Source organism: Lutra lutra, chromosome 7 (assembly GCF_902655055.1).
Source record: "Lutra lutra chromosome 7, mLutLut1.2, whole genome shotgun sequence".
NCBI lineage: Eukaryota > Metazoa > Chordata > Mammalia > Carnivora > Mustelidae > Lutra > Lutra lutra.
The window spans coordinates 137,630,714-137,647,363 of record NC_062284.1 but is presented as its reverse complement, the minus strand read 5'-3'; positions in this window follow the sequence as shown (position 1 = coordinate 137,647,363).

Sequence of the window (16,650 nt, the reverse complement as noted above, 5' to 3'; positions counted from 1 at the left end):
ACATCTAGGTTGAACCCACTTTAGTTTGATTTAAGGATGTTTGGCTCCTTTCTCTGATTTTGCAGAGAAGCTATCATCTTAGCTAGGAGGGTTTTCTATCTGACCTTGAGCGAATTATTCTAGAAGGGAAAAAATCATTCTGATTGGAGAGGGAAGGGAGGGGATGAGGACTTTCTGCTCTTTAGGGCCAGCTTTGCCCTCCAAACTCTCTCTCCCCAGCATGGCTCCAGCCCACTCCAGGCTCTTCTGCAAGCAAGGCCAGTTCTGTAAACCCCAGAGCAAAGTTTAGGCTTTGAGGCCCCGCCCATGAACCCAGGCATCCCTTAGCCCAGAGCCCCCTGGATCTCAGCCCTTTAGAGCTGATGAGCGTTGTGGGATAATGGGAAGGAATGGGTTTTATAAATGACTGTGTGGGTGTGGAGGATTTACAGCAGGCCCTTGTAATAGATGATGTTTGGCTGCTGACGGCTTTTAAGTGTTGTCCCTCCATCTTACCTTTTCTGCTCCTTTCTGGGCAAGTCGATGAAAAAACTCCCATTGGCAGTAGTTCATACCGTGCTTGGGAATCCTCACCCAGCCCCACCCCACAAGCACCGTCAAAACCCCAAGTCAGCCTTCCATCCTTCCTCAAGCTGCTTTTGGGCCATCTTGGGAGCCTGCCCTAGTCTCCCCAGAAAGCCTCATTATGCAAGTAGTTAACCTGTTCATGCCCTGAGTGGATATGTGGTGTCACCACTCAACGTCCACACTAAATTTCAGGTGGGGATGGGTTAAGGGCTGAACTGTGTGGCAGCCCCAGCCCTTCCCCGCCGTCGCATACTGAGGTCCTACCCACATCCCCCAGTGCTCAGGATGAACTATATTTCAAGACAGGATCTTAAAAGAGGTAATTAAGTTAATATGAGGTCATTAGGATAGCTCTAATCCAGTGCGAGGGGTGTTCTTATACGAAGAGGAGACTGGGACAGACACACACAGATGGAGAGGCCACGTGAAGACACAGAGAGGAGACAACCATCTACAAGCCAAAGAGAGAGGCCTTGAATGAATCTATTCCTTAGGGCCCTCAGGAAAAAACCAACTCTATTGACACGTTGACCTTGGCCTTCTAGCCTCCAGAGCAATGAGATAATAAACGTCTGTGGTTTAAGCCCCCAGGCTGTGGTGCTTTGCTCCAGCAGCCGGAGCTGAGGAGGACAGAGTCTCACCGGCCTCTGGTTCTCAATGACCCTTTCTCCCCCAACACACTAGGCTGTCTTCTGTGCCTCTGCCCCTCAGGCTGGGACTGATAGTGTCGCTGATCAGAGGGCAATGAGTTCTTCTGAAAATGGAGTACCAAGGACCCAGAGTCTTGAGCGATGTTTCGGTTGTGGCAAAAGCTAGAAAAGCAGTCCCCAGACGACCATGGCTGAGTCCTAGGGTTGTCCCTCCCGTGATCTGGTGGCTCTGCATTATCTTGGATTCCATGAGGTTCTCTGACAGTCTTCCAGTCCTTCCAGTAAATTCTCCTTTGTTGATGTGTCCTAAGTCTCTTGGCAGCCAAAAGGGGTGTAGCTAGCCCAGTTATTAAGCTCTTTTACAAATAAGGAGATGATTTCCTTTTAAGTCGGGCTGATATTCCCTGTCAATTTTGTCCTTACGTGTGAGTTTGCTCAATAAGCCCATCCTTTATAGCTTAGCCATCATTTGGCTTATGTTCCGTGTGAATAATCATAATCATCAAGGTAGTGGCACTGGGTGAGGTCCCACCCGTGTGCCTGGAGCATAACAATCCAGGTCCTTCGATCAGGGCCTGGGAAGGGATCCGTCCCTGTGGTGAATTCAATATGGTTTCCACGTCTCGCTGCTCCTCCCGTCCAGAGGTCATGCTACAGCCCCTCCCTCTGAGTCAGGGCTTCCCTTGTGACTTGTCTGAATAATATGGAGACTGAAGTTGTGCTGTGTGACTTCCTGAGGTTGACCCTCTAGACTGGCAGCTTCTGCTTTCACGTGCTGAACGTCCCTTCTTGGAACCCAGCGGCCATATGAGACTCCCTGGGACCGCTGTGCTGTCAGGAAGCCCACACTAACCAACGGAGAGAGAGGTCTCATGACGGAGGCACCGGACATGTGGATAGAGCTTCCAAGGACCTTCCGGTCCAGCCCAGACATGGTCCGAGTGCCTCTGAGTGACTGACCCTGGCCAGCATCACACAGAGCAGGAGACCCCCCCTGGCAGACCCCTGCCTGAATTCCCAACGCACAGAATCCCAAGCAGATCAAGCGATTGTTGTTTTCAGCCACTGAGGTTTGGGGTCATTTCTTACATGTGCTGTAGATGGTTCGAACAGTCCCAGGCTCAAGGCTTTTTAAATATTTGCTCTTTTTCCTTCTTCTTTTTGGAAACTCCAAAGCACAGCTCACCTGACAGACACAGCTCACCTCCTTCTTTACCGAAGCGCCAGGTCACAGCCCGACACCACTCCTGGACAGATGACCTTCTCGTGATGGGGAAGGGGAGGTCTGGAGAGCGAGCGTGAGTGCCTGTGTTTGCTTGTCAGCCCTTCGGGGAGCATCTGCTGTGTGTAGGCACAGCGCAAGGCTCTGGGGACTAAGCCTCGAGCAGGACAAGGTCCTCACCCTCATGGTCCTTACGTTCTTGCCAGAGTGATGGACAGTAACCACATAAACAAACAAGAGAATTTTAGAGAGGGGTCAGCGCCAGAAGAAATACGATGAGGAGAGAGGAGATAAAGACTGATTAGGGATGTGAGTCAGGGATCCTCTCTGAGGAGGGGGCAGTTCACCCGAGAAAGTCACAGACATGCACTAGACACAAGTGTGGCTAAGGAAGGGGCACCAGTTGCACAAGACGCACGGGGCACGGGCCAGCGGATGCCGGGGGCGGGGCATCTGAGTTACATGTTGCCAAGGAAACCTTGAAAAGACAGCGATGTCTCTCTTCCTCACTCACCATAGAAACCCCGGAGAGGGAGACAGCCAAGGGGGTCAGAGCCAGTGGGGTTGCCAACCTAACCTCCAACAGGTGTGTGGGGCAGAAGACCAACAGCGTCAAAGACCACCGACGACGATTAACAACGCATCGATTGAAATGACTGCGTTCGGGACAGGGATGGCTGAGGCGGATGAGCCTGGTGGTATTTGATCAAAGGAAGTTAAAAAAAAAAAAAAGGCCACAGTGTTCCTGAAGTGGCAACTTTCTGGGGTCTCATCAGTGACACGCCGATGAGCCCCGGGTAGCTGCAGGAGCCCCTGGTAATCGCTGGTAACATGAATTTAAGCACTGGGTCTATGCATAGGGTCTGGTTCCCCTCAGCTGGAGGCAGCAAGAGTGGCCATGTTGCTGGGAATGGGAGTCGGAACCTGAATTCTAGTTCACCAGTGACTGCTGAGTGGCCTGCAGCAAGTCATTTTCTCGCTCTGTGCCTCAGTTTCTCCATCTGTAAATCAAGGAGGTTGGAACGGAAGAAGGTTGCACCCTGGACCATCTCAGGAGCCGAGTCTTAACACAACGATGAGGCAGGCCACAGGTGCCTGGTGGAAAGCTTGACACCAGCTCCACAAAGACCAAGATTCCCAACCGTGCTCACTCCAGGGACATGGTCAGTACTCGGGGGCCGACACGTAGCAGATGCTCAGTAAATATTTGTTGAAGGTACGCATGAACCCATGTACCCAACTAGCAACAACTCCAGCAGACCTGATTGTTCCAAGGAAGCTGGAAATCTGGATTCTTTTTAATATGAACTAACCCAATTTTTAAAGGCAGGCTCCAAACTTAAGCGAGTTTTAAAATCTGTGCACATGAAATAGAGCCGTTGGCACGGTTCCTCCTTTTTGCTGCCTGTTTGCAGTGACCTTGGTGCCAGATCTTCGAGGTCTTTTCCAGCTCTGCATTTTCGGAAGAAAAAAAAATTTATGACTCACTGGGTCCCATAAAGTATTTGAGGCTGATTTAGGGGACTTGTCCAGATTTAAATCTAAAGGCAAAACATTTAAAAATCAGACTCACAATCAAGAAAAATATAAATTAAGTCAGAATTCTGGACAAAGCAATGGTTAAAAAAAGAAAAGAACAAAGCTGATTTCATGATCCTATAAAGAAAGGCACAGTCAATGAGCAGAAACAGGGTGCCACCCCTTAAAGATCATATTAAGAGCTGGCTTACAAACCAGAAGTTTTCACGTGGCTATTGGCCCCTACACTGCCTAGAGACCACAGTCCCGAAGGTCGTGCCTCCTACATTGTCCCAGCCGCTTGTCTGGGCAGGGATGAAGCCCTGCCACTGGTGGAGACGCCGGCCCTTGGCATGCCTCTGGCTCTGGCTGGCTGCACACCCGCTCATTCCTGCTTCCCAGGACGCAGCGGGCAGGACTGTCAAGATGGGTGAAGCAGGTTGCTAGAAGGGCCTCCCTTGGGGCAGAAGGCTTGGCTGGGGTCAAAACGCTCAAAGGGCATGCTCTCTCTGTCAGCGTCAAGCAGGAGGGGAAGAAGGAGCGGTGTGTTCTGGCCTGTCTCAGCTTAGGGGAGAATCGGGAAAAGGGGGCCCCCTATGGAGGGAAGCCCCAGCCTGAGACGTGGGACCAGAAACGCCCTTCCTCTTTGCTTCGTTGCCTTTGCTGCTGCTGTTCCCTCTGCCTAGGATGGCTTCTCCTGCTCCTGCTGGAGCAGGAGATGTCCTCGATGTCCCCACTAGCCCCCCACAACTCCCAGTGCGAGTAAGAGATGCTCCTTCTAGGGCTTCATATCATTCTGGATGTCGTAGGTCAGAAATGGCCAGTGTTGGTGATTTGTGTGGTGCATTTTCGTATGTAGAGCCTTGTGTCCTGCTTGTCCCGTTCAGCAGAAGACTGTGAGCAACACCCACATTAGAAAAGTCTTTGAAACGTCCATAATATCCCCTCTTCAGAATCTGCCATCATCACTGGTCTAGACAATCCCCTCCCACTGGACACTTCGGTTACTTACGGATTCTTTTTTGGTCTTCTGTGATTATGCTGGGTGTACTTCCTTAGACCAAAATGCCTGCCCATCTCCTATCTCTTCCTTAGGACAGAATCCTAGAAGTAAGATGGGCTTGGATGCTGTGTTCGTCTCCTGGGGCTGCCATAACATAGTACCGCACGCCGGCTGGTTCAAACCAACAAAAATCTATTCTCTACAGTTTTAAGGCAAGGAAATCCAAAATCAAGGTGTCATCAGCATCATGCTCCTCTGAAGCCTCTAGGGCAGGATCCTTCCTGATCTCTTCCAGCATCTGCTGGCTGCCGGTGTTCCTGGGCTGTGGCCGTATCCCTCCAGTCTCTGCCCTGCCTTTACGTGGCTTCTTCTGCAGGTCTCCTTGCGTCTCAGATCTCCCTCTGCCTGGCCCTCTGTTTGCTAGCTGGGGTGCTGCTCCATTCATGGATTGTTTAATAAAGCCAGTTAGATCTTTGAAATTAAAAGATCTGTTCTTTTCTTGTAAGGTTACCTGTCGTAGGATTTAGGACCCACTGAATAACCCAGGATGCTCTCATCTTGAGATCCTTGATTAATTACACCTACAGACACTCCCCCACACCCCCCAGCAAAAGGTCATATTCACAGGTTCTGGGGATTAGGACTTGGACATATCTTTTTGGAGACCACGTTCATCCCACTATGGACACCCTCGGCCAACTGCCCTCCATGGAACACCCCCCCCCTTACATACGAACAGCATGTACCAGAATGCCCACCTGTCACCTCTTACCAATGGCCTTGGGGAAACCCTTTGCTACCTGAAGCCTCAGTTTCTCCTCCATCAACCAGGAATAATAAACCCCGGTTCTCAGAAGCTCAAAGGAGATTGGGACTTTGTGGCTACACAGGGGCCCACTGTGAAGTCTGCAGGTTACCCTTCAAGGGCGACTTTAGGGCACCATCTTTGAAGCACATAGGGTAGGCTGTGAGTGCAGCCAGAAAAGACAGCCCAGTAGGAAGTGGGGCGTCTCGGGGAACTCCCTGGCAGGCAGCCAGTGCTGGGAAGCAGGTGGGGGTCACAGGAGGTCTTGGCCTCGGGAAACAGGTGCAGAGGGCCTGGTCTCAGCTTAAGAGAGGGAGCAGGTGAGAGGCAAGGGTGGCCCTCTGTGGGTGGAGATTCCCCAAAGCTGGATACCCAGAGTGGGGAGGAAGCCAGGACAACCTGCTGGGCCTGGTGGTCTAGAGATTCTTCACTGGCAGCCTTGCTGCCCAATTCTCTGACTCTTAGCACCTCTGCTTGCAAATAAAATGCAAGCACTCCTTCCGATGCGTGCCCGGCCAGCCTCCAGGGCAACATGGCATCAGTGGGGTTCAGAAACTACTGCAGTACCTGGAAATGGGTCACCCCAGCGGTGCCATCAGGGGGCTGAGTGAGTGCCCTGAGGTCACAAGCCTACCCCCCAGATCTGCCCAAAACCAAGGCTACTTGACCAGGCTCACAGAATTCCCACAGAATCCCCAAAGGTGGAGAAACCTTAACAGAGCGATATGAACAAGAGACAAGGGAAGATAACAAACCCACCTTGTTTGTCCTACCTATAGAGGAGACATTTATACCACTGTTGCAAATTCACCTTGCTTGTCCTCAGTGTTATAGACGAGATATTTACCAAGTTCCCTGGTCAGTTTTCTATAAAAGAACAAACATAAAAGCCCCCAGTAGCAACCCACTGGGGACCCCCCCCCCCCCCGGCTCTCGGGAGAGCTTTCTTTCCTTTCGGTTCTCACCTTCCCTTAATAAGCCTTCACTGCACTTCACATTTTTGTGTCCACAAGATTCATTCTTTGACTCTGAGAAACAAGAAGCCTGCAAATTTGCAGCATTGAGGGCTCTGTTGAGAGCATCGTCTGTGGTCAGTTACATCTGGTCTACGTGCACGTCTGTCTCTCAAATCTCTGTCTACATAGACATGGATGCTTTATATTATGGTTTATATTGTATTCGATCAGATTGGGTTTCTCTCTGACGTGCGAGCACATGCATGTCTGCACGCACACAGGGAGGAAGGAGAGAGGATTCAGAAGCCATGACTTCTCCAGACCTAACATCGCGGGGTTTTCCTCCCCCGGAAAACTAGCCAGTGAGTGGGCCTCGAGGATGGCTACCCGACTCCTGTAGGAGGTGTTTAATCAAGGACTGAGGAGATGTCACGCCGAGAGGCACAGGTGAAATCCGTCGGCCACAGGTGTGCAAACACACACAGAGACAACTCAGTCTCCAACGGGCGAGACGGACATCGAGGGACCCCGGTTTTCTGCACGCAGCCTCACATGACTCAAGTACTTGTCAAGACAGTGTGCATGCAAGTCCTTGATGGGGAGAGGGCCACTTTTCTCCAAGAATGTTCCAGACCCTTTTACACTATTTCTTTCTTATCAGACCTTGACCTTGCAGTTTGTCAGCAAGCACCCCTGAACCACTGAGGTTGGGAGCCTCACATCCTCTGCCAGTTGGGGGGACAGGCACAGGGAAGCAGGACTTCCGCATCTGGCATTTCCTTTGGGGGATTTAATCCTGCTGGTGTGCCAGGAAGCATCCCGCAAGACGTGCTGTCCTTCCCGATCACACAGACCATAGGTGCTCTCCACATAGAGGCCACCAGAAGAAGGTGACCCTTCAGCAGGCTTGTCTTGGCGGAGCCCTAGCAAGTTGAGGCTTTGGGCACAAAAGGAGAAATTCCAGATCCTGGAGGGGACACCTCCACCTTATTCCCAAGTGTTCTGTGGCTCCAAGCGGCCACACTATGCAAACTTCCCAGTAGATAGACCTGCCATCAGGTCTGGCCTTGGCACTTGCTGTTTGCATGCCCAGAAGCAAGGAATATCCTGTGGGCCTCAGTTTCCACATCTGGAAAATGGAGACTGCCCTTCCTGCCACAGAGGGTTTTTCTGGGGATTTGTTAGAAGAGGAGCCCTAAAAAGCTTTGTGAACTTCAGGTTCTAGCCCAACATATGGTACATGGTCTATCTGACTCCTTGTCAGCTGGTCCACTTTAGTTGAAAAGTTGAAAAGTTCCCACTAGGTCTTCCTTTTTTTCCAGAAGCTCGGCCCTCACTGGGATCTCCTTTCACTAACTACATCATCAGGTCCCTGAGAGCACATCCTTGGCCACATACTTCTGGACACACTTCTTCCCTCCCCCTACCAGCACCCTGGAAGGGCCACCCTGCTGTGTGTCCTTGGGTTCCCTCCCAGAGCATCAGTAGACTGGACCAGGGAGGCACGACCCTCTCACAGCTTGTCCTCCTTCCCTTGAGGGTTGGTGGTCTAAAGAGGGCCCCAGGAAAATGACTGTCCCAGCCAGTGACCCAGTAACTGTTTGATCCCCTGTTTGAGCTCTCCAGGGGACACAGAGCCTATTAGTGGAGGATGACGAGATCGGGGATCCATAAGGCGGAGAAGGAACTGGGGAGGTAGAGGTAGCAACCGAAGCAGCAGAAGTGGGAGAAGTGGGAGAAGTGGGAGTCAGCTCCAAGGTGGGGACATTTCTCCCTCCTTGGAGCATGGCAGCTGGCCAGTTCCTCCCAAGGCTGTCCCAGTTCTGTGTGGGAGCTGGTAGTGTGGCCGCCAGGCTCCTCCCTCCCTCCCCGATTTCCTTGGGGGCCCTGACAATAAACCTCCTTATCAGAGGTGTCCGTGTGTCTTTCTTCTTCGCCAGTCACCTACCGTCAGAGTTTTAGAAAGCCAGCCCTGGAGCTCCTGCTTTCCAGTGATAGAGCAAAGGTGAAATGAGGTGACAGCTGAGAAAGGGGCTTCACTCAAGGCAACCCCCACATACAGGCCACACCACCAGCCGATATGGCAAACACAAAATTGTTCTGTGGAATCAGCCCAGCTACCCTCAGAGCTTCATACAGCTGGCATCATGTCCATTTCCCACAAGAGGAGACTGAGGTTTCCAGAAGTCAACTGACTTTCCCCCGGTCGCCCAGTGAGAAAAGGCCAGAGCCAGCATTCAAGCTCGGTCTAATTCCAGATTCACAGCTTCGCCCCTCCTCAAAAGCCCCCAGGGAGCCACTGGCTTGTCCACTCAGCACAGGGCTGGGGCTTTGGGAATCACCGTGTAAATGCCCACTGCTGGTGGGCTGCTCGCTTCACCACGAGGGAAACCGACCCTTCTGGCCAGATATAAGCAAGACTGCTCTTGCTCTATTCCCTTCTGATCCCGCTACTATGAACTATTCCAGACTCATTTTCTGTAAGTTCTGGGCCATTCCCGAAGGTTCTGCGGGTGTGTGTTAGAGTGTCTATCTGGGCACCAAGACCCAGGGCCTGTCCCGTGAGGCAAGGAGCTCTTCGCTTAGAGCAGAATTGCTCAGCTCAACACTACTGATGCTTGGGGCTAGATCACTCTCTGTCGGTAGGCCGGCGGTGGGAGGGGTGCTGTCCCATGCGCTGTAGGATTTTTTAGCAATATCCTGGGTCTCTACTCCCTAGGGGCCAGTAGTGCCCCCCCTCAGTTGTAACTACTCCCAAATCCCCCCAGACATTGCCAAATGTTCTCAGGGAGGCAAAACTGTCCCCATTTGAGACAAGTGGATGTAGAGAAGCCTGCAGTTTTCCCAGCCAGGGCCCCACTAGCTTTGGTTTCTGTCCAAACTTGTGAACCTTCTACAAAGCACATACATGAGCCTTTCTCTCTTTGCCCTCCCAGCCATTTCCCCAGGCTGAGCCGAGCTGAGCCTCTGAGCTCCATTTTTCAGGTGTGTTTGCCTCCCACATGGAGGGGCAGACACCAGGCTTGGAGAAAACAAGGCATGGGGGGCTGTCAGCAGATGGTCCAGAAATGCATCCAGGGCCTTTGACGACCCAGATTTTTTCTGTGTCCTGATGAAACACCAAGAACCAGATCATGTTGGGGCTGAGGGGAGCTTTAGTGCCCTGGTTCTCAATCTGGGGTGAGTTTGCCACCCCCCGCCAACATGGGGACCATTTGGCAATACCTTTGAGACATTTTGGGTTGTCACAATTGGGGGATTGCGTACTACTGGCATCTGGTGGGTAGAGACCAGGAAGGCTGCTGAACACCCTGCAGATGCACAGGAGAGCACCAGCCATGAGGAATGTCAGCTGTGCCCTCGGGGGGTGGGTATCCCTACTTTCTGGTGTTATGATGGGTGAACAGAGAGATGGCTTGACTGCAGGGTGGTGTCCTACCATGGTTAGGAGATAGAATGAAAACTCTCTGTGATTTGCAAGTCCAGGGGGAGTGCTCTGGGAAAGCTGGCTGAACTGGACTGTCAGCCCCTCCGTGCCTGAAGACAGGCTACAGGTGCATTTTGGCCCTGCCTGTGGCTGCTTGGAGCTCTGGACTGAGAAGCACGGGACTCAGTAGGCAAGAGCCCTAGGACCCTTAGTCATGGTCTGCCATGGGTACAGAACTAAATGATCAGAAAATCAGCCTTTTTGCTGATCCTAGGAGAGATACCAGAATACAGATTGGGAAAGAAAAGATTCCGTTAGAGAGGATTTTTCTTAGAAACCTTAAGTCCTCTGAATTGATTCATGGAAAACAGATAAACATCAAGATGCATGTAGAGGATCACGGACAACAGTGGAAATGGTACACAGGAAGGCTCAGGGTTCATTTTCCTCACTCTAGCCCTGTCTTTGCAAACCAGTTTGGTATGTTACATTGTTGCAGGATGGAGAACACATCCCGCACCAGAATTACTCTTCTAGGGATTTCTGTCCTTGAGGAAGCCCTGAGCAAACTCTCTGGGCTCTTGCTCAGGTTGGTCTGTCTGGTTGCTCGGGAGCCACCTCCCTTGCTCCCCGCTCCACCTGTGGCATATTGGAAGCTACCCCTCCAATATATTCTGACTTTAGTCTTCACCTCCGTTGAGGTTGGCCAAGTGCTGTCACCCATGCTAGTTTCAGGTTGCTTGTCTGCAAAATGGGAGTGATCATATTCCCCTTTGCAGTTCCGTTGGATGTATTTCTTGAGATAAGGGGTGGGGAGGTGTTTCCTACATTTTGAAGAGCAGAACGGCTACTTGGAATCGTCCATGAACCGGGCAGCAAATTTCCTGCTGTTTCATGTTCTTGTAACAAGCACGGAGGTGAGGGATTTGTTTTGTCTTTGTTCCCTCATCCCCCAAGGCCTTGAGGCTGATAACCCTCTGGAACTTTTAGCCTCAGCCCCCTGCTGCTGTCATTTTCGGCTGTTATGTTTTTACCAGATCAAGATGGCCTTGGCTGGATTAACTTTTCCAGGCAATGCTATTGCAACCGTTGACCTGGGTTTTCAAAGCTTTCCGTCTTCCCTCCTCAGTCTGAGCTGCACGCTCACCCCCATCCCCACTCCTGGAGCATCTGTGGATCTGACTCCCTGAGCCCGCAGGCCCTCCCACGGCAGCTCCCATGGCCCACGGGGGTACTTTCCATTGTGCCTTGATCCAGAGTGGGACCTTTAACCCGAACCACATTTCCGAGGGCATGCGAAGCCTCACGTGGGGATGGGCTGACTGATTCCAATGCTTTGGGGAAACTGAGGCAGAGAAAAGTTTGTGAGGATTCACAAGTGAAACGGGGTCAGGGCCCGTTCCCTCTGCTCTCTCTCTGCCATGGGGTTCTAGGGCCACATCACTGTCCTTTGATGGGATGGGGCTGCAGTGGGGGAGTTGGGGAAGCAGGGGCAGGTGGTGAAGGGGGAGCGATGGAGCTCATCCGGGAACCAGAGAACAGACAACTGCCCGGCAGGAGCAGCGCTGATGAGACTGTGAGGGGCTCAGTGCGGTCTCTCCGGGGAGCAGGCGTCTGAACGGAGGCCTCGGAGGCCAGCCAGTATCTGGGTCCAGCCTGGGCTTCTGGGAGTGCTGGGGTATGCAAACTTACAGAGCTCAGCTCTGTTTCCAAACAACAGGGGACATTTTAAATCTCTAGCTGCCTGAGTTTCAGGGTCCTCCTTACATAAGTGGGGACACTGCCCCCATCGGGTTACTGGGAGTAGATTCAATCATGTGTGTATCATCTTGACACCTCATAGGTGCTCGGTGCATGTCACTCTCCTTGTGTCACACCCATAAGTTGCATTAAAAGAAGAATAGCATGTAGGATAAGGGAGATGAAGTCCCCCATCTTCTGCCTGTTTCCAACCTTGCCTGGAGCCAAGGTTCCCATAGAGGGCAGCCCCCTCCTGCAGGCACAGACAGGAGACCATGGCTGGAGGATAGGACAGGGGTTATGAGGGCTCTCAAGTGGGTGTCTTGAAGCCTGAGTAAAGAGAAGGTAGCATTGACACTGGACAAGAGAGGATGTAGGCGCTGTGCTGAGGGGCACCATGAAATGTTTGAAGGCCAGCCAGCCCTGTACTCACCCAATACTTAGCAAGCATGTCTCCCTGCCAGCAGCATGTACGCTCTGGGGAACAATGTCATTCCTATCTCCCAAGGAACTTGCAGACTCTGCAGACTTCTCAGAGTTTAGGAAGGAGTAGGCTTTGCCACTCCAATGTCCAATGGCCTCTTGTTTCACTTAGGATGCTACCCAGAGTCCTTACAATGCCTGGGAAGGCATAGAATGACCAGGATTCTACCTACTTTCCTGCTTCGCCTCCTACGGCCCTTCGCTCTACTTCATCCCTCCAGCCTCACTACTCTTCTCTCTGTTCCTCCAAAAATGCTAAGCTTAGTCACACCTCAGGACCTTTGCACAACCATCTTATTCCTCCTGACAGAAGCACACTTCCAAAGTGGATTTTTCTTGTCATGCAGGTCTCTGCTCAAATGCAATGTCCTTTCTTTTCCTGCCACCACTGTGACCAGCAGTGTCTAGGAAGGACTCTGGGTCTCAGAGTGAAGACAGTGTGCAGCCAAACCAGCAGCCAGCCAGAGGCTCACATGGGGGATGGTGGAGCCTGGCCAGTGCGGGAGGGAAGGGCTAGTGATCTGGTTTGACAGAGCCACTGGGGAGAACTGGCAGAAAATCGAGAGATGAGACTAGAACAACAGGTTGGAAAGGCATGGAAAGGGACGGTCATGGCGGTGGGAAGAATGGTGCACTAGGTGTGGAGTCCCTGAGGAATCCCAGCGGGGCTGTGAGCCTGGGAGGCCAGCCCAGAGAGTGGTTAGCACATCACACCCATCGACACAGTGGAGAACCAAGGCACATTGGATGGGATTGTGACAGTGTGTGGAGGGTTGCTTACATCCGGGAGCCGGGCAAAAGTGGAAATCTGTGATCTGTGACATCCTGCAACAGTCTGTCTGTCTGTGGCAGTAAACACAGTAGCTTCAACCCCCTTTACCACATCCCGGGCTCTGTAAACTACTTCCCACGGATGGCAAGGATCATGATGCCAGGTAACGTAAGCCCCTCCTCCAGGATCGGTGCCATTAGTCCTCCATTCACAGAGGTCCACAGCTCAGTGAAGCATTTGCGGGATAGACTGCAAACATAGCCCCTGTTCCACACCACCCCCACCCCACGGTGTGCATACCCTCAGCACATAGATTTGCCGTGTCCTCACACCCGATCCTGATTCCAGGTTTGGCCAACAGATTGAGGCAGAAGAGATGGTGTGCGAGTTCTCAGCCGAGACCTTCCAAGTTCCCACTTGGGGTCCCGAGGGAGGACTACAAGAGGCCAGCTCTGGGCTGCTCGCAGAACACGTGGCTAGTAGCGTCCCCAGGCTCAGCTGCCTGCATCAATGCCCTCCTCCCATCGTGCCCTCTCCCCCTTCTTCTTCCTTCCCTCCTCCTCCTTCTCCCCACCTCCTTTTCCTCCTTCCAGTGCTTTCTTTTTCTCTCTTACCAACAACAGGTTTAACCCCCGCTTTGTCCACAGGGCGGAGCAAAGCCACCAAGAGCTCCAGGCTCTTTATTCCGGAGTGCGTCAGACTGAGCAGGAATCAGTTTGGACTCCACATCCCAGGGGAAGGAGGCTGAGGGGCCCAGCTTGCATCTGGGGCTCCCCTGGGACCAGACAAGTATAAACTGAGTTTGGGGACATGCTGTATCACGTAACAGCTGCCAGGGTAATGACAGAGACCCAGAGATGGGGATTGGGAAGTTTCTGGAACAGGGGGTTCTCAGCAGACAGAGACCATAGATGTCAATGATGGCTATCTAATTATTTTAAAGTTAATGAGGCTGCAGCATTTAATTAAATAACAACTTTTCATATCTATGCATAAGTTTTCCACTTATATATATTCTTCCATTTCTCTGTATCACACCTAGATTTTCTCACAAAAGAAAAGAAAATTATGACCTACAAAAACCTCCCTGTTCGTGTTTGTCTCACAACCTAAACCCCCAATTTTCTCTTTTCTATGCACTAATATGTGTAATTGATTGTTATGCCAGTAATAAGAAGGTTCTTTTTCTTTCTCGTGTCATTCAGAGGAAGACACCTGTGATAATGACCCATGGAATTTCCCCAGCCTCCATGAATATCCTGGAAGCCACGGGATGGTGCACACTGAGTGTCGAAGTTGCATAGAATATCAATGATTTCTCTGTAAAGCCGTTAAAAGAAAAAGTCACGCATCCACCCATCCAATAAATATCTGTTGGGCGTCTACGACCCACCCACCAGCATCGTTCCAGCCCTGGAGGAATGGCACAGAGATGCCTGTCCTTGCAGACAGTGAGGGGAGGGGAGACAGACAGCAAACGAAGAAATAGAGTAGCAGGTGCCAGGGACGAAAGTAAAGCAGGAACAGAGGGTGGAAGTAGGACATTAAGATTTGTTACTGGGTCACCAGGGGACACAGTGCTAAAGCTGGTATTTGGGCAGAAGCTCAAGGAAGGAGGACACAGACCTGGGGTCCTAGGGCTCCACTCGGCCAAGGTCCAGGCTCATCACCAAAGATCTCGCTATCTAGCTAGTGTTTCTCCAGCATGCTCCATGGCTCCCCAAACTTCCTCAGGGGCCAGACAGTGAAGGTGCCATGGCAGGGGCTGTCACCTCCAATTTTCACCCCCATCCCTTTGAATCAGAGAACACCTCCGCTCTGTGTTTGTGATGTCAGAGGAGTGTATAAATTATGTTGTTCAAGAATAAATGTGCTACAAAATCCAAGAAAGTTGAAGACCATCGACCTGGGTGTCAGAATGGGGACAGGGAGGGGAGTGGCCCCAGGCGAAGGATATTATGCCAAGGTGTGAGTAAGACTAAGGTAGAGGCGTGACAGGTGTCCTGGGTTGAAAAAGACACATCAGAGGCTTAACACTTCACATCTCAGGATGTGATCTTAATTGGAAATGGGATCTTTACGGAGGTAATTATGTTGAAAAGACATGATTAGAGTGGGTCGTAGTGTAACTGGTGTCCTTCCAAAACAGGGAAAATTGGAACACAGAGGCAGACAGGCACGGAGGGGAGCGGACATGAGCAGACATGGGGGAAGCCTCACTGGATGACAGAGGCAGCGGCTGGCGTGTCAAAGCCACAAGCCAAGGGACCCCCCCCCCCAAGGACTTCCTGGGGCTGGGAAGCTGGGAAGACGAACAAAAGAGATCTCTCCAGAGTCTCAGAGGGAGCCTGGCCCCACTGACACCTTGATTTCAGAACTCCAGCTTCCAGAACTGTGAGGGAACCCGTTTCTGTTGTGTGACGGCCCAGTCTGTGGTTCTGTTACAGTGGCCCCAGCACACAGACATACCGGGTGCTGTGTGCTCCAGGAGTCGGGGGGACTTCAGTCATGGGGCTGGATAGACAGGCACACTGGATCTGGATCCCGAGAGTGAGGACAGTGCTTCCCGATGGAGAAGGGCAATCTGCCAGGTGAGTATACAGCTCATGGCCGTGCCAAGGGCCTGCCAGAATGTCCCAGAATGTGGCACAGAAGCCCTTTGGCTTCGGGGTGTGGTCAGCCCAGGAGATTGGTGGCATTGGGACCTGGTGATGTGGGAGCAGGAGGGGGCGGTGTGACTGTAGGCTCCTGGGCTGGGTGGCTGGTGGACAGGGCTGGGGATCCCTGGGATCAGGCACACAAGCAGAAGAGGGACTGGGGATGGGGGAGGCCCCTTGGGCCACCCGGGGCCTGGGAATGTTTGGTGAGCTATCCAGAGGCTGTCGGACAAAAAGAACCTGCTTCCCCATGGCTGGCTTCCTCCCCTCCTTCAGCACTCCACGCCAACATCTTCTCCATAGAGAAGCTTTCCCCCTCTTTGTCTGGGACGGTTACCCCCAGCTTACTCTCTGACTCTCCCCTTGTGCATTCACATGGCATTCGCATGTGCCCATTCCTGGTCTGGGTCCCTGTGCTGTTTGCTGCCAGATTTCAATTGCCCAGGACAGTGTCTGCACATAGCCAGGGCTCAATCCAGATCTGCGGACTGGAAGGCTGAATGAGGGAGTCCGGGAGAAGGCCTGGTGTTGCCGGCTGGTCTCTCTGAAGCAGACACCGAGGGCAAGTTTGGGGTACAAGAGGCTCGGTAGGGATCAGCACCTGGGAATGGAAGTGGGAGGAGACGGGATGGGCAGAGGGGAATGTAGAACAGCAATGCTGGCCAACGAGGCGTTGGCCAGTTCGCAAGCTCGAGAAGCAACACTGACCAATGGGCTTGGCCCCTCTTGGGTTGAAACAGCAGGGTTTTTCAGTCCCCCCTCACTCAGGCACAGGATACTGCCTGCCTGGGGAACAGTGGTCCCTGAAGGAGTCAACAGCTGGACGCCCTCTGCTGTCACCTTCCTCCGG